Source organism: Nycticebus coucang, chromosome Y (genome assembly GCF_027406575.1).
Source record: "Nycticebus coucang isolate mNycCou1 chromosome Y, mNycCou1.pri, whole genome shotgun sequence".
In the NCBI taxonomy this organism is placed as follows: domain Eukaryota; kingdom Metazoa; phylum Chordata; class Mammalia; order Primates; family Lorisidae; genus Nycticebus; species Nycticebus coucang.
Window position 1 is genome coordinate 31495500 of NC_069805.1, and position 19056 is coordinate 31514555.

At 35.6% G+C, this 19056-nt stretch overlaps 1 long non-coding RNA gene across 1 annotated transcript; it reads right to left on the minus strand.

The window, feature by feature from the left end:
• Positions 1 to 10475: 10475 nt before the first annotated feature.
• Positions 10476 to 18955, minus strand: LOC128579116 (uncharacterized). The gene is made up of 3 exons (XR_008378047.1): positions 18844 to 18955; positions 17457 to 17543; positions 10476 to 10701 (listed from the first exon to the last, which is right to left on the minus strand). It is a non-coding gene; the product is annotated as an uncharacterized LOC128579116 (long non-coding RNA).
• Positions 18956 to 19056: the final 101 nt, after the last annotated feature.

Here is a 19056-nt window from a genome sequence, read left to right on the forward strand (position 1 = left end):
CTAATTTTTATAGACTGGACATGTACCACATGGACATACTGGTACAGTAGGCCAAGTGCCTTATGCTGACCATCTCTATATGCTGCCCAGTTTGCTATAGTCCCTTGGCTGGTCAACTTACAAAGGTTCTATAGTAGTTAAAATGAACACACTGCCTGAAGGAATTTACATGTTCAAAGCAATCCCTTGCCGCGGCCCACCGTGCGGCAATCCCTATAAAAATATCAATGTCCTTGTTCATGGAATTAGAAAAAGCAATTCTTAAGTTCATAAGGAACCAAAAAAGACAGAAAAGACAAAGCAATCTTCAACAAAAAGAAAAAAATTTGGAGGCATCACATTGCCTGACTTCAAATTATACTAGAAGGATATAGTGGCCAAAACACTATGGGACACTGCATATAAAAATAGTCATGTAGATCAATGAAACATCATGGTGAACGCAGAAATTAAGCCACATACAGCTAACTGATCTTTGACAAAATTGACAAGAAGAAACACTAAGGAATATTTGACACTCTTTCAACACATGGTGTAGGAAAATTGAATTCTCATATGGAAAAGAATGAAGTTAGACCTATGTCCCCACCATATTCAAAAATAAATGAATTAAACACTTGAATGGGAGACATGAAATTATAAAAATGGGAGAATAAAACCTGGGAAAACTTTTCTGGATGTTAGTCTAGGCAAATAATTCATGATTAAGACCTCAAAAGCACAGGCAATAAACAAAAATTTTAAAGTGAGACTTAATGAAACGATGAAGCTGCACAGAAAAAGAAATGATCAACCTAATTAACAGAAAACCTACAGAATAGAAGAAAACATTTGCAAACTATACATCTGACAGTGAACAAATCTCCAGAATATACAAGGAACTCAAACAACTTGACAACAACAGAAAACTGTTACCCCCATTTAAACCCAGCCCTGGCCAAAAACTGCAAAAAAAATTAAAAAATAATAATAATAAATAAAAAAAGACAAAAGATTAACATGCCAGGGAAAATTTAGAGTAAAAAGAACTCTTATACACCATTGGTGGGAATGAAAATTATTGTAACCTTTATGGAAAACAGTATGGAGATTTCACAAGGAACCAAATTAGAACTACTGTATGATATAGCAATCCCACTTTGGGGTTCCTTTGTCTTTTTATTAGATAATAACTGTGTACATTACTGCATTTATGGGGTACAATGTGCTGATTTTATATATCGTTTGGAATATTTACATCAAACTGGTTAACATAGAGTTCACCTCACTTATTTAATTTTTGTGATTAGACATTTATACTTTACTATTATTTGGCATGTACCCTTGCAATATGCACAGTATGTGAGGTCCCACCAATTACCTCCTGCCACCTATCCACCCCACCCCCTACCCTCGCCCTCCTCTTCTCTCCTTCTTTCTGGACCACAATTGTGTCTTATCTTTTGTATGAAAGTGTGGGTGATTATATATTGATTTCATTATAGTATTGAGTACATTGTTTTTTTTTTGTTTGTTTGTTTCTTTGTTTTTGGTCCATTCTTGAGATATTTTACTGAGAAGAATATGATCCAGATCCATCCCTGTAAACATAAACCTGGTAAAGCCTCCATCTTTTTAATGGCTGCATAATATTCCCTGGTATACATATACCATAATCCACTTTTGGGTGTCTTCCCAAAGAAAAAGAAACCAATACATTAAAAGGACACCTGCACTAATATGTTTATCCAACATATTGCCATTATAGTAGCAAAAATATGGAATCAACTAGAGTGTGTATCAATGGCAGATTGAATAAAGAATATGTTGGGTATATAAACAATGGAATACTATTGAGATGTAAAAAAAAAAAAAATGAAATCATGTCTTTTTCAGCCATATAGATGAAATGCAGGCCATTACCTTAAGTGAAACAACTCAGACACAGAAAGACAAATCCTGTATGTTCTCACTTGTTAAGTGAGAGCTGAATAATACATGTACACAGGAGCAGAGTGTGGAACAATGGATTTTGGAAGGGGGAGGAAGGTGGAGGATAGGAGGTTGCTTAGTGGGTACAATGTGCATTGCTTCAGTGACATGTATATGGAAAGCCCTGACTTCACCACAATGCATTATATCTATGTAACACAATTGTACTTATACCCCATGAATACATACAAATAACAATAAGTGGGAAAGAGTTAAAAATACAGTAAAATTGAAAAAGAAGACATACTGACTTCTTCAGTTCTATACTCACCATAGGTGAGATAGGCCTAAAGCCGTCAGAATCAGTATCCTGAGCAAAATGTCAATTCTAGTATAAATCCAAGGAAAAAAGCCTCAATAGAAGATAAAGAGCTTTATGCAGATCTTTGTATGTTGATTAGTGAGTGCTCTCCTTCTTGCATTTGAAATTAGTATGTTTCCGACAGTGTTTGCCAAGTCCCTTTAGCCAGATGTTATAAATTACCTATATGGCTGCTCCCCTTGTGCTTCCCATTGTGCACACCTCCCTGAAGTGGGGTTTCCTTGTCCTTATTCCCTCAGGCAGGCAATATTCCAGACTTAGGTGCAATAAAATCCTAACCTGAAAGAAGGTCTCACGGGGTTTAAATTTGTCGAGTCTCAAAAATGAGTGTTGTCAGTTGGAAAAAAAAATAGATGAAATAACCATGCGGTTAAACTATGAGTCTCTTACCTTAGAGCATATATATAGACAGGAAATGTGACTGCAAGTCAAAAAATATTCAGGTTTGCAATAGATAAGTCTAGAACTCCAAGCAGTAAGAATAAAATTCTGATCCTCAGATGTTTTCCTCTACTCCAAATCATAATTATAATTCATATTACTATGATGATTTATGTACATACATAATTTCAAATTAGTTATTTGTATAACATGTTTTTCTAGTACATGTACTAGCATGGCCATATTTGTATATTTTTAAAAAATCTTGAGTTATTTCTATTTCCATTTCCTAGATGTTTTGCGGCTTTAGAATCATGCTTCCACTTTTCTTGCACCCTTCAATGAACCTCAAAGTCACTATGTGGGGTACCAAAAAAGATAAAGATATTATTATTGAACTCAAAGATTTTACTGCCCTGAACACATACACCAATGGTTTCACTGATTGTGAATTAAGACTTTCTGAAGACTCCCAATTATTAAAAATAAAACTTCATAACTTGTATATTTGGCCAGGGCCAGGTTTGAACCCACCACCTCTCGCATACATGGGGGCCGCACCCTACTCCTTTGAGCCACAGGCACTGCCCTCATGCCTTATATCTTTTATTAGATTCCCAATGGTTGGAATTTATTTCCTTCCAACCTCAAAAACATGATCTTTTAGTATGATTCCAATTTGCTGGTCATTGTGTACATTCATCTCTCTCATACGAGACCATATGAGTATGTGTATAGACATGGTCTTAATTTCTTTTCACATTACAAACAAAGTAATGGCAGCATACACATCTGCCTTTCAAAATTTCTGAGTAGAAGATGATGGAGGTTGACATATTTGGACATTAGCTCTTTTTTTGTTTCCAGATACAAGGCAAAAATAAAAATGGATGGCTTTCAAAATGATTTTTGAGCTAGTAACTTGATAATTTAACATGTATTTAACTTAAGTATATCACACACAAGTGTGCATAATTTATAAATATAAAACAGTGAATTTTTAAAAGAAAACATTCAGAAAACCCTTTACTATTGTCTCATATGTCTGCATGTGGTCATTATCCCCTTTCTAAACTTTAAACATTTTACATTACTTCTATTGCCATAAATTATCTTTGCCTATTTTGAAACTTTACATAAGTTGAGTTACAGGAAGTACTCTTTTATATAAGGCCACTTATAATCAACATTCACATTTGTAGAGTTTTTTTTTTGTATGTTACATGTAGAAATGGTATATTGATATTTTTACTGTAAAATGGTATTAAAATTTGTTTCTATGATTATACCATGATTTCATTTATCTTTGGCTTTCTCAGTAAGCAGGCTGAGAAATAAAGGCTTCAAATATACATATATACATATACATAATATTTCTTTTACTTTTTAAAGAAAAAACTAAGAATTTTCTATGCAGATCTCAGATTTCAATGCCTTTATTAAAAGGAATCCACAGACCAAATAAAGAACTTTGACAGCTAACATTTTAAACATTAATAAAGGTTTATTTCTAGTTCTGAAAGAGCAAAATTATTGAGTGAAGTCATCAAATACAGAAGTGAATGTCAATGTAACAATAATTGAATGGAAGTAAATTAAAAATAAAAGGCATATAAAATTTAAAGACACAACAGAAAAAACAAGCTCCTTTCACTTAATTCCATCTCTATCAAAACAAGAAAAAAAGACAACACATCTCAACCAAAGGTGTTGAATTCCAAATGTAGTATTTTCTCTTAATATAAAATGATAATTTGAAGAATTATCCTACACTTCATTCTGCCTCTTGTCTGGGCAACATTTCAGGGTGGAAGAGAAAGACTTCAGTTCTTACAAGGCCAGGCCTGTGCTTTATTCGTCTCTATTACTCCATTATCTACCACAGCGTCTTTGCCAGGGTGTTCAATAAATGCTCTGAGTGAAGAAAAAAAGTGTGTATGTGTGTGGATATATACACACACACACACACACATATATATACTTACATATTTTTTCCCTATACATGCACATACATACTAGGGAAAACTGATATAAGTATTTAAGCGTCTACTGTCAGAAATGGATATAAGACAATCTGCTTTTTATATTACTATAAAATTCTACTAATTCAGTATTAATCTGAATTTTAGTTATAATCTAATGATAATTTGATATTTCGCTCCATGTGGATCTCATTATAATTTAATAATTTTAGATTTTAAAATGAATGAGAATGCTTTAAGCACCTTTTTTTCTTATTATAGCTACTATCTGATCAGATCTAAAATTATTCTGGCTAGAATACAGTATATATAAACAAACATGTATTTGAGTGAGCCCTACAAACACTCATAGGTAGTTCAAAATTATTAATGGAACAGGCCCATTTAGGATTGGTGGACAAAGATAAATTCTAGCACCGTAGTATTTATATTTTGAAGGGAAGAGAATTAGTACTATGTACCAGGCATTCAACACACAAAAATAGAATTGTGTTAGCCTTCGTGTATCATGTTCCATAATCACTTTACTTATTTACTCTTCTAGACCTATCTAGAAAGCTCAATGTTTTCATGTTTAACTGCCCCTTGAAACCAGCAAAAGCAAAAAGAAAACTTTAAGACCACCAGAAAATCTAAAATACAGTAAATAAGTACTATAGTAATACTCTTCTAATAACATGAGGACTACTAAGATAATTTTCAGATTTAAATGAGAAATTTCATTCTAAAATGAGGAAAGAAAGGGAGAATACAAAACGCAATTATTAAAAAAACATGAACCTTGATTCAGATATAATTGTTCTTTCAACAAGATCTGGACACTTTAATTTAAAATTAACTAATAAATCTCAAATATGTATTGTTTTTAAGATTATTTTGTTTAAAAATAACACATTGCAGACTTGGTTTCTCCCCCTCTGCTGGAAGCTCCAGTGCTTTGTATTCCTTCATTTTTTTTTTATTAGTATTAGATCATAGCTGTGTACAGTAATACAATCATGGGGCACCATACACTGGTTTTATAAACAGTTTGACTCATTTTCATCACACTGGTTAACATAGATGTTGGTGTGGATGTGGAGAAAAGGGAACACTTCTACACTGCTGGTAGGAATGCAAATTAATACATTCCTTTTGGAAAGATGTTTGGAGAACACTTAGAGATCTAAAAATAGATCTGCCATTCAATCCTATAATTCATCTACTAGGTATATATCCAGAAGACCAAAAATCACATCATAACAAAGATATTTGTACCAGAATGTTTACTGCAGCCCAATTCACAATTGTTAAGTCATGGAAAAAGCCCAAGTTCCCATCGATCTACGAATGGATCAATAAATTGTGGTATATGTACACCATGGAATATTATGCAGCTTTAAAGAAAGATGGAGACTTTACCTCTTTCATGTTTACATGGATGGAGCTGGAACATATTCTTCTTAGTAAAGCATCTCAAGAATGGAAGAAAAGGTATCCAATGTACTCTGTATTCCTTTCTATCTAATAAATCCTATCTTAAAACTGAAAAAAGAAATAACACATTTTAGAATTAAAATTCCCATTGTGCTAAAAGGGAGATTGGGAAGGCCCTGAGAGGCCAACTAAGGTCTGTACAACTGGATAGAAGAAGAAATTGGGTTGACTCACCAAGCTCTGTCTCCTTAAGCTGGACCCTGGCTTTGCACAGGCCTGTCCCAGGCACTGTGGGGGAGCTATGCCTCATCATAGGGGTGGAGGCTGAGCAATCAGCAGCCCAGAAACCTTTTGGAAGGATTTTCTGAAAAGGAAGCCCAGGAAATGGACCCCTAGAGGTGACGTCACTTCCTACGCAATAGACCCTAGCAGAACCTGCAACCCTGGGAACCAGAAACTCACATTCCAGAGACAGCTCCCTCCCAGCTCCTTTGGCAGGAGTTGTCCAAGGGATGTTACTGCTCTTTCCTGACTGCCCAAAGCCCTGGGCTCAGGAAGCCCTGATGGGAGTCTTTTCTAACACTGAAGGTTGTGGCTCAGCTCTCACCCCTGACATCTCAGGTATTTTGGCAGGAAGGGCCCAAGATAACACAGGATGGCCCAGGGCAGGTCAGGACAGATGAGACCACCTCTCTGTTCTCACCTGGGAAGTCCCATCACATTTTTCTGCGAGAAGAAGTGGCCATAGGGGTAGCTGGTCCTAGGTGTGAATGGGCAGTTGGGGTTAAGGCCCTGGTGGCCCATCATGCTCATGCCCAGTCATGGCTGGCAGGTAGGGGTGCTGGGTGTTGCTCTTCAGCCCTAATGCTCTTCCTGAGCCCTCAAAGTCTTATTTTCCTTCATTCTGGGTTGTAGATCAGTACAGACTCAAGTCTGTCTGTGATCTGCAGAACAAAGGGTAACATGTGCAGAAGGAGCAGGAATGAAAAAGAAAAAAAAGGGAAGAAGAAGAAGAAAGAAGGAAGAAGGAGAAATACCGGCAGACAGGGCCATCGCTGTCATGCCTCCTGGACCCGCTGCAGGTCATCGTGCTTACACAGCTCCAGGCAGGAGACTGTGCAGGAGCTGACTAGGGGGTCACCATCACCCACAGAATCTCCTTGGGTGAGAGTCAGATACACCACACAGCCACCAGGAGTCAGCTCTGGCTCAGCCTCCTGCCAGATGCTATCCTGGAGATCTTAGTAACTCCAAGGTGTGGGGCAGTGAGGAGAATGTAACTAAATGTGTATTGTTCATTTGCATTCATTTTGAAAAGGAAAAAAAAACAACAACAAAAAAAAAAGACACAGGGCAGGAACTACAGGAAAGCCATCTTAGGGGAGGTTTCATTTTATTTTATTTTTTTGTTTTTATTTTTTTATTAAATCATAGCTGTGTACATTAATGTGATCATGGGGCACCATGCACTTGTTTCATAGACTGTTTGACATTTTTTCATCACAGTGGTTAACATAGCCTTCCTGGCATTTTCTTAGTTATTGTGCTAAGACATTTACATGCCACATTTACTAAGTTTCACATATACCCTTGTAAGATGCACCGCAGGGAGGTTTCATTTTAAAAAATAAAGACATCAAGTTAAAGGGATTGGATGGGAAAGTAGCAGTGAGGGGCTAGGAAAGATGACACAATCAGTAATATTTTCCTACAGAGCAGGAAAGAGGGGAATATAGTTGGACAAAATCAAGGAGACAAGTTTTCAACTTAAACAGATTTGTCCCTCATGGGATTTAATCCAATGATATTTGTTGACTTTGTGACAGTAACTTGAAGCATTTCTTTAAATCACCAGGGTAGTAAGAGGTGAATCCATTTGAAAAAATTCATGGGGAATGTGAGAATTTACAAGATTCAAAAGTCTTGGGCAACATCTGAAATTTTTATGAAGATAACAAGACATGTTAGGACACCAAATAAATTTAAAGGTCATTGGGTGACTTGTGATGCTGTAAGTAAAACTGGTTGAATTTTTTTTTTTTTGTAGAGACCGAGTCTCTCTTTACTGCCCTCGGTAGAGTGCCGTGGCGTCACAAGGCTCACAGCAACCTCCAGCTCTTGGGCTTATGTGATTCTCTTGCCTCAGCCTCCCGAGCAGCTGGGACTACAGGCGCCCTCCACAACGCCCGGCTATTTTTTTGTTGCAGTTCGGCCGGGGCTGGGTTTGAATCCACCACCCTCGGCATATGGGGCTGGCGCCCTACTCACTGAGCCACATGTGCCGCCCAAACTGGCTGACATTCTAATGATGTCCTGTGACACAGCCTTGGGAAGGATACATTTGGAGTCAGTTGGGACTGGAATCCTGATCACTGGAAATGGTGAAAATTGGAGAGGCATGATAATTTTGTTCTTCTACGTGTATGTCAGATGCATGTGAACCTGAGCAGAGCTGGGGGTAATGTGAGAGTGGTGGAGACACTACTCTGGCGGGGGCACATGGGCATGAGGAGTGACCATGTGAGGATGTAGTGATGAGACAGGGTCTCTGATGGTTCATTTCAGAAGGGACACATTCAGGTCATACATCTACTCAGTATCTGTCCCCTAAGATGTGTGAGTATGGATCTGAAATTTTGGGATGATAGAGCTAAGTTTATATTCTAGGTCTGTTATTGTCTAACATGAAACTTTGTTAAATACACCTTCTGAATATTATTGACATAACATGTTAAATGGATATCTAATTCATAACTGACCAGGTTATTATAAGGATTAATAAGAAAATGCATACATACCAGTCATAGTTTCTCAACTGATACCACTGGAATTATTTTCTCCATTTGGAACCTCGGCATCAAAGGGTTATCATCCAAACCCTGCTCATGATACATTATTATTTCTTCCTTCATGCTATATATCTCATAATTAACACTGTTTCATAAAGGACTTCAGATATCAAAAATCTATTCATAAACATAAATTGTGAAATGAGGTAATAATCCTACTAACAGTCTTTTCCAGCTCTTCCAGTAGGAAGAGCTATATAAGTCAGTGCATAAAATAAAAAAAAAAAAATTGTTTGATGATACTGTAATGATTGTAATAAATCAAAACAGACAATGGCCACAGTACTGGTAAACCAAAACAATGTCTGTTTAAATTTGAATCTATCATGGGCACTTGGTTACTCCCTTGACTTGGCAATTATGAATTGGGCTGCAATAAACATTTGGCCATGGAATACCATGCAGCCATAAAAAGATGGAGGCATCACATGTTTTATGTTTACCTGATGGAGCTGGAACATACTCATCTTAGTAAAGTATCTCAAGAATGGAAAAAAGGTATCCAATGTATTCAATATTACTATGAAATCAGTATATAATAACCTACACATTCATAGGTATAGAAGGCACCTGTGAGAAATACTTTGGCAATAAGAGATTGGGGAAGGATTTAACATCATTGGGTCTCATTAGTGAGATGCACGAGAGCATGAAAGAATGCTCATCATTGGTTAGATGTGCATAGGTGACCATAGGATTACTTCTATAAATAGCTTCAGGAGAAGTTAGCAAGGGCTCGTCCTTTGGCTCCTATTCTTGCTCAGAGGATGGCTGATCGGTGCTCTCCTACTAAGACTGCTGCTGAGATGCTCACTTCTGCTCATATTGACTGTGACTTCTAAGTGCTTTGGCACTCGAGACCTGAACAAGACCTACCCTGAGTAAACTGGCACAGCAACCCACATCCAGACACTGAAGTGGGCTGGCCGGAGACCTAGGGTCCCGGCTCCTAGGAGGCCCTAGGTTGAGATGAAGACACGGCATCTTGGGCTCCAACATGTAGGATTGGTAAAACATAACTATAGTCCCGAAAAAGGAGGGAAGAGGAAAGAGAGGGGAGGGGTGAGGAGGCTGGGAGGAAGAAGGTTTTTGGGGGATCCAATCTAATGTGCATAAAGCAATGATACATTTCTATACTATTAAGAATAGAGTACGAATGTTTTTGCCACAACAAATAAGTAAGCAAGGAGACGGTTATGTTAATCAGTTAGATGGAAGCATTCCAAATTGTATATCAAATCAGCACATTGTACCCTGTAAATGCATTAATGTAGACAGTTATGATTTAATAAAGAATTAAAAAAAATAAATTTGAATCTATTACTACATATTATTATACTAGCTATAAAATACAAATAACCTAACTCTCAACTCCACTGAAATATCAATGACAACTTGGTGGTTTGGTTGCTAAGCAGCTGGCATGAGGGCAGTTTGTATATGGAAACGCAGCAATACTGGCTTCAACTGCAAAATTCACTGAATAGTTAATAGGTCAAGAAACATTATTTAAAACATAAATAAATTTTTATTATAAAGATATGGTATAAATTATTTTCTTTTCGCAAAGATTCTCCCATGTGATACATTGAATGAAAAACAGTACACCATTTAAACAGCCCAGTAAGAACATTTTATTATCTTTCTGATTATGGAACTTTTTTCTGTAAAATTTGTATATATTCTCATGTGCTTTTCCAACTAGAACTTGGTTTACATTTAACACATCATATGATTAAAGGAGAAGATATGTCGAATCCAGATGCATATTCAGAAGCAGCTAGGAAATAAAAAAGAATTTTTGACTAAAAGATTTCATAATTAACTGAGTATAAGTCAGTAAAGAAGAATTAAGAAGTTATCCAATATTACAGAGGATTAAAACTATATCTGCACAGTTATGTTAGTAATGAAAAATTATTAAGAATAATATGCCTAATGCTACATATTAATTATAAATTGATTATCACTGTGGTTAAATTATCAGTTTCTCCTTTTCTCATTCTTCATTCATCTATTCTACAGTCCTATGCTAAGGTACTGTGGCAAGCATTGAAATTACAAGACATAATATAGTCCATCCCTCAACAAATGTCTACAATAACCTGAAAAAAGAGCTAGGCCATTTCCAGAGTCACAGACACCATGACAGGCACAAATCAGGACAGTACTGAAACATGCACACAGAAGCCATCCTAGTTTTGTGTCAGCATCACAGGCTTTTTGGTGGAGACAATATGTAGGTTGCCTGAAGGACAAGGGAGAGGAAGAAGCTAACGCACGCAGCTGATGGGGTGGGGAAAGAACATGGGGAATCCTAAGTGGTTTAGTTGAGCCAGTTGCTAGAACACAGGGGCAGAGCACAGTAAGTCCTAAGAGATAAAGCTGAATAACTTCACATAAACCAAATTGATTTAAGTATTTTTATTCCCATGCTAAGGAATTTGGTACTTTTCCTAAGGGCAAAAGAAAACTAATGACAAGTAAATGACCAGACATTGAAAACGTCACCTGTCAAGTGACTGCTAATGAGCTATAATGGCTTGACTAAGTGTTACTACATGTGTCTGGGGACTTTGGCCTTAAATCACTAGGTAAACCTGAGAAGTTGGTGAGTCCTTTGCTTTCCAGGAATAGCTTCAGTGTGCTGAGAATCCCTCAGAAATGGCAAAAGTGAAGGAAGTGTAGAGCCAGAGAAAAAGATGCATAGCCTTCCCTCCCGAGATGTTTAAAGCTGTGAAACATGAATTAAACGAAGCATGTGTACACTCTTCACGATGAGTGTCTATGTGTTCACAGTTTTCAGTAGATTTGTGTGAGAAAAAAAAAAATGTAATGTAGTATCCTTTGACGACACAATAAAGAGTGGTGCCACTTGCTCTATCAAGTTCATTTCAGAAATAAATAATTAATCTTAACTTAATTCATAAATTTTGGCAACAAATCCTAGATCTGAAATAAGACAAATATTATTTATAATGTTAAATTTAAACAAGAGACATTATCATGGGAATGACACATTTCTTTTTTTTTTTTTTTTTAGAGACAGAGTCTCACTTTATGGCCCTCGGTAGAGTGCCGTGGCCTCACACAGCTCACAGCAACCTCCAACTCCTGGGCCCAAGCGATTCTCTTGCCTCAGCGTCCCGAGTAGCTGGGACTACAGGCACCCGCCACAATGCCCGGCTAGGGAATGACATATTTCTTATAAAATGCGTCCTTTAAACAAAAAATTTCGAAACTATATCTGACGAGCATTTTTAAATAAAAGAATAATCACTGAGTGAAAGTAAATTCCAGCTTATTTTAAGTTTACAAACTGTTTTACGTACTAGAGAACATCAAAATGTAATGCTATTTATAATAATCTGATAAAATACAGTTACCATAGGTTTACTATTGAATATACATCATTTCAGAGCCCTGATTTTTCTATTTATTAATATAAAGGTCAAACAACTCAAGTCATACTTTGTAATCTATGTATTTTTTTTTGTTAATTCTGAGCAAAACTCTGTTATTTATAAAAGTTGAATCAGTTTTTTCACTTTAGTTGATTTTCTCTTAAAAATGATCTTTGCACTCTCCAGTTTTAGAAAATTAGAATTTTTAGGCATGTTCAAAGCTAATAACTTTTCATCTCAGAATCTTAAACATATACATGAAGTGGCATTGTCGTAATGTCCTATCCAAATTCTACTGACAAAAGATTAAGTGTAAATATTATGCCATCTGTGCTATTATTAACCTTTCCTTATTCATACAGATACAAACACTTCAGAAAATTTGCTTGAAGAAAAGAATAAATACAGGTTAAAACTCATTTTCAAACTTAGTTTCTTTGATTCAAGACTTTGTGTAACAGGGTTAGATGCAAAAGTATAAATAACTTGTTAATCATAACTTTGGTTTTTTTCAGATCAGAAATAACTACCTTTTTTAATATTAGATTAATTACAGTTGTTAGGTAAATTATTAAATGTGTGAAACAAACTATATTGCAAGTGTCTCCATCTTGAGTATTCTTATTTAACTCTTGTATAAAATGTGTTCTCTTACTAAGTGCCAAAAATAGGATCTCAAATACTCTACTGAATATAGTTAATGTTTTGTGTTGATAATATAATATCCAAGGGATTTATAAATTATAGATATAAAGTCAATTTTTTTGAAATGTTATAAAACATTTCGTAGAGATTGGGGGTCTCACTATCTTGCGCAAACTAGACTCAAACTCCTGGCCTCAAGTGATCAACCCACCTTGGCTTCCAAAAGTGTTGGAATCACAGGCCACTTTGCCCACACGACATAAGTTAAAATGGTTTCCTAATATTTTCATAGATTGTTTTCCATAACATTTCTGTGATAATATTATTGACAGGATTATAAAATACATAATGAAACCATACTAACTAGGTCTTATAAAAGTAAAACTTTAATACCAAATATAAAGAGAAGCTTTTACAGAATGAATACTCACATTACCATCAATAAAGACTATGTAAAATGTACATCCTTACATGACTCGAATTAAGGAACTACTAGTGTAATCTTATTAGCTTTCCCCAGGGAGCTCTTCTTTTAAATATTCGCTACTTATGTGTGGATTTTTTTTAACTCCTTTATGCCTGATTCACAAGCTGTTTTATATACATTTTACTCATATAAAAATGAAATACACTTCTCAACAGATTGCTTACTTCTGTGCTAAAGGAGTGTTTTCTCTAGATGGAGAATACTTTTTATATAACATATTTAAGGAGAGGTCATCTTTCCTCATAACTCTTAGCACGTGGTCGAAGTAGTTGCTCTTATTCCAACCCTGGAATCAGTTCTCTTCCTGCCTCTCATTGGCTTTTGAATACTTTCCCACATAAGTGATGGCAAGGGCAACTGTTCTTGGGAAAGAGACACCAGGTCAGATGTGAGAGCTCACAGGGAAAGAGACAGACCCAGACCAAAGGGAAGGAGCATCTCTGGGAGGGCACCTAAAAGCTTCAAGAAAGATCTTGATTTTTTCATATTTTATTTACTTTTTTATTAAATCATAACTATGTACATTTATGGGGCACAGTGTGCTAATTTGATATAAAATATGGAATGCTTACATCATACTGATTAACATAACCATCACCTCAATTATAAATTGTCAGTCCAGTTCATAATTGCCAAGTCATGGAAGCAACCCAAATGCCCATTAACCCAGGAACAGATTAACAAATTGTGGTATATGTACGTTATGGAATAAGATCTGGATCTATGATGACTCCAGTCTTGCACTAGATGATGGGAGGCTGCAGTTATTTTGTCTGTATTCACAAGTGAAAATTGTCAAATATTAAAGGACTTTTAAAAAGTCTCTCTCACTTTATTTATTTATTTATTTATTTATTTATTTATTTATTTATTTATTTATTTATGTTTTTGTAGAGACAGAGTCTCACTGTACTGCCCTCAGTAGAGTGCCATCACATCAAAGGACTCACAGCAACCTCTAGCTCTTGGGCTTACGCGATTCTCTTGCCTCAGCCTCCCAAGCAGCTGGGACTACAGGCGCCCGCCATAACACCCGGCTATGTTTTTGTTGCACTTTGGCCGGGGCTGGGTTTGAACTCGCCACCCTCGGTATATGGGACTGGCGCCTTACTCACTGAGCCACAGGCGCTGCCCTCTCTCACTTTATTTTTATGTTCCTATTAAGTCATGTATTTTTCCTCATACTTCTCTTAATAGAAATGCAGAATCATTGTCCCCAAGTGAATTATTTAATACAGTGCCTGGTACAGATGACAAAAGCAAAAGGGGGAGAAAAATATCTCGGTGACATTGATCACTGACAAGGTACCACCAATGGTTTGTGAAGTGTGTGGAGCAATATCTTAGGAAAAACTGATGACTGCCAGAGGAAATAAAAAAGCTTAATGAACTGCTAATATTTTCACACATAATACTAAGTCAAAAGCTATCTTAGCTCCCTATGGAGTACAATGCACCAATTATTTGTAGGAAAAGCACTGCCCCTATCTCCATGTTCTTTCTGTTTATTTGCAGGTGGAGATTAGGTTTCAGGTGGCAGGGGTAGCTTGAAGTCCAATATTAATATGAGGAGCACATTTGCAACTTTGTTTCTAATTTTTCATTCTTAAATATAGGAATATTGTAATATTATATACAGAACACAAATGTATCAGCAAATTTTAGCTAATTAAGAAGATTCTCTCATAACTGGTAACTTACAATCTATGTCCCAGGGAAATCTAAGTGTCCAGAGAGAACACTGTAGGATTAAGAGTCAAGGAAGTCACACCTAGAGAGGCAGCATGCCTCCTTTAGCCAGACGACTGTGTTTCTGTTTTGTATAATACGGTTTCATGCATTTTTTAAAGAAACTTTATATTTGTAAAAAATTCCAAAAACCCATAAAACACATTAATGTAATCAACCCCCTAAATTCATATTAGAGGCAACACTGGGTCAGAGAGATTGTAGTTTGTCTAAAGTCAAAAAGGAAATTAGCTTCAGCCCGGGAATGGGCTTTAGGTCACCTTCTTGAATATGGAGTTCTTTTTCAGCTACTTTCTGCACATTGATAAAACCACACAGATTTTTAAATATAACTCAGAGAAAATGGAAGGAATATACACATTTAAAATAAACATTCCTTTCCTTCTGAAAAATGATGGGAGAATATTTCCTCCAAAATCTTCCCTTTCACTGCATCTGTACTTATACATTCTTTCATCATTATTCTATAAAATGATACATTATCTGACTTTCCTGGTAAGAGCCAATGAGGACATTTTATATTTGCAGAGTATTTAACACTCATTTTCTTTTTATATCCAGTAGTTCAATTTCATGACTCGGAAGTACATAGACCCTGATCATCTCATGTTTTGTTTTTTAAAAAAACAAACACTAAGTAAGCCAAATAATGAAGAAAAATTTGTAAGCTAGTATTTTGCCATTTAAGTATTAAAATCATCATGAAAATTAGTTGCTATTTGTTTTTGTTCAAACAAATGTTTTATGGTTTTTGTAAATTCTTTTTGAGACAGGGCCATGCTATATTGCTCAGGTTGGAGTGCAGTGGCTATACACAGGGATGATCACCGCATGCCACAGCTTGAACTGCTTGGGCTCTGGAGCTCATCCTGCCTCAGACTCCCACAGGAATGTGTTCCTGTGAACGGCCTTTGTAATGTCCCCCAGAGTAAAAATGGCCAAACATTAGATAAGCAATTTAAATTGGGACAACACAGTTGAAGTAACTTTTTCTTTATGGCCTCTACAATTGATACAGCTTGTCATCATCGGATCCATTTTAAGATTTGCAGAAATGAATTCTTACTATGAATAAAATAAAATGGCTGTAATACCAGGTTCTTGTTACATCTCCAAGAGAAATGGGAACCATGTGTTCCTTTACAAGAAATTCTGAGTAGGAGGAATTAATTGATTCACTTTGGTTGTCATTGCTATTTACACATCTTTGATACTTTTGCCATCTTGGTCTTGGATCATTCAAGCAATGGTCAAATAGAGAGGCATGGATAAACTTCATTTTAAAAGCTCAATTAGTTGCTTGATTTCACTATTTAAAAAGTATAATACAATTGCCCAGAAATCTATACATTTTATGAAACTTGATACAAAACCGCCATAAGTTCAATGGTAATTAAGGACATATGGTTATGTAATAAAGTAAAAAAAAAAAAGAAATTAATTAGAAACAGAAATTAATATTTCTTTGTATTACAGGCTTATTGAATTCATAAAAAGTGTCTATGTTGGATTCCTATAGGTAGTAAACATCCTATGTGGTTAAAGTTTTGGATGGCAAGCATTCCCTTGTGATTAGGGGTAGAACACTTTAGGTGGTGCAGGAAACCTTGAAGTGTTATGAAACACAGTCACAGTGAAATCAATTACAAAGTAACTCAGAGCACCTATGGGTATTCATTCGATTATTAGGCAATAATGTTCAATGCCCTAAATGTAACTTAAATGTAGCTTTTTAGAAAATGTAAAATGCATACAGTAATGCATTTATGGGGTACAGTGTGCTGATTTCATACACAATTTGGAATGCTTACATCATACAGGTTAAGATCTATCTCTTTATGATTTAATAAAAAAATAAAAAAATAAAAAATGTAAAATGCATCAGTTTAGTTATATTTATCCCATCAAGGTAACAAATGGGTATCTCTTGAAAATGAGAGCACCAGGGACTTAAAATAAAATTTCTGTTTCTTTTCTTAATTAAGGTAGATAATTATGATCTTTGCTTAACATGTTAAGTTAATTAAACAACTCAGCATTTCCACAAATTAAAAAGAAAAGTTACGTCAGAAATTTGAAACTCAAAAGAAAAAAAGATAACATAACTAACTTTGGTTAGGTAGTTCACTAGGCTGTTATCTGAAATCTCTGGGCTTGAGGCAGAAGATCACCAAGGTTCCCTTCAAATAAACTTTCTGTTGAAAACTACACTTTTTAAATATTTTCAATACAAGCGAATCTAGAACTGACCTTATGGCAAGAGTGATACATCAAGATCTGTTACTCTTTTTTTCATCAAGCAAATCAGCAGTGTCTTCTGTTAGATTCTGATGAATTCTATGAAGATTGCAAAAGATGAGTGGTTAGTATTTCATTTTTCCTAAAGCATTCCTAAGTGGCTTGCAATTTAATATTAAGAAGTTGGCATAAGTGTAAATAAAATTTCCATTTAAACAGTGTTTTGTAACTGAAAATGTGTCAGGGCAGGCCTACTCTGTGCAACTTCAGTTATAAAAGCATTCTAAATAAGAAAATAGTTTCTAATAAGAAAATAGTTCAAGTGCAGAGGGGAGAGGTATGGCTGTCAATGATGCAAAGATCAACAGGGTACGCTCGCTGCCTTCTGTAATGGCTCTCTTTATAATAAACCCTTGAGGGTATCATTAGAAATACTTATGTTTGGAAAGCAACTATGTGCAATAGGGAATATATCAATTTGCTTGACTATACTAAACATTCCACAACAAAAAAGTTAGAGAAAAACTTATTCTCTTAAGCCAGTACAAAGATTAAAAAAAAAAAAAAAGTTCCTTAAAGACTTCTTCAAGCACTTGCTTTTGCCACCCTTTTACATTTCACCTACTATATGGGGAAAGTTAAGTATTGGACACTGAGAGATAATTCAGAGCAACAACTTCTAGGTGAGAATGAGATGGCTGAGTTGGTGATCAAGAAGAACTTCAGCAAGCACCGGTGGAAATTAGCTGCTAACACTGTTACCAAGGCATGAGTGGTGGGGCCTAACCTTTTTGTGTGTCTTCCATACCTCAGGCTGACCATGGCATTATTTTTAAGAACGTCGTGAATTATCCATTCCTTTATCTCTGTGTTAATCAAGTATGCAAGTTTTGCAAATATGCCTTTGTGTTGAGTGGAAAAACTATACCAGAAATTTTTTCTCAATGTGCCCACTAGTGCCAAGACCAAAGATCACAGCCAAGAAAAGTTAATTTTCCAGGTGCCAGAACATGCTGGAAGAATAGTTGTAGTACTTGACTATTTGGATTTAAGTTGTAATCTTCATTAGATTAATGAAACTCATTAATATTTTTACCTAGTGGAATGGTGGCAAGAAATTTATAACAATATCACTGTCAAAATTATAAAGCTACAAAAATATCTAGCTGAAGGAATAAGAGATCAGGTTCACTACATAATAATTCATATGAAAAAATTTCATATAAAATCATAAAAAGGGAGAAAAACAAACTGCTCTGAATGAATATTTCAAAATTAAGTTCACTAAGACCTGTTTTTATTTCCAAATAATTTCATGAGCTTCCCTCCCTAAAAAATTATGCATTGAGGAAAATTAATGAACTTAATTTATTTTCTATGATTTTTTGTTTTGACCTACTCTCTTAGTTTTTTGTATGACAATTTTCTAATTTTCAATTCTTTTAGATAGAGTTGCTTGTATTTCCGAAATGTGGTTTCATTGATTTCTTCTCGAGAAGTTTCTGTTACAGAGATATCAGATTCCAGATATGCAATACAGGATTTCATCTGAGCTCCTGCTGAAACAATGTGCTCTAATTTTCCTTGAGATGATGCTCCAGTCTAAAACAAA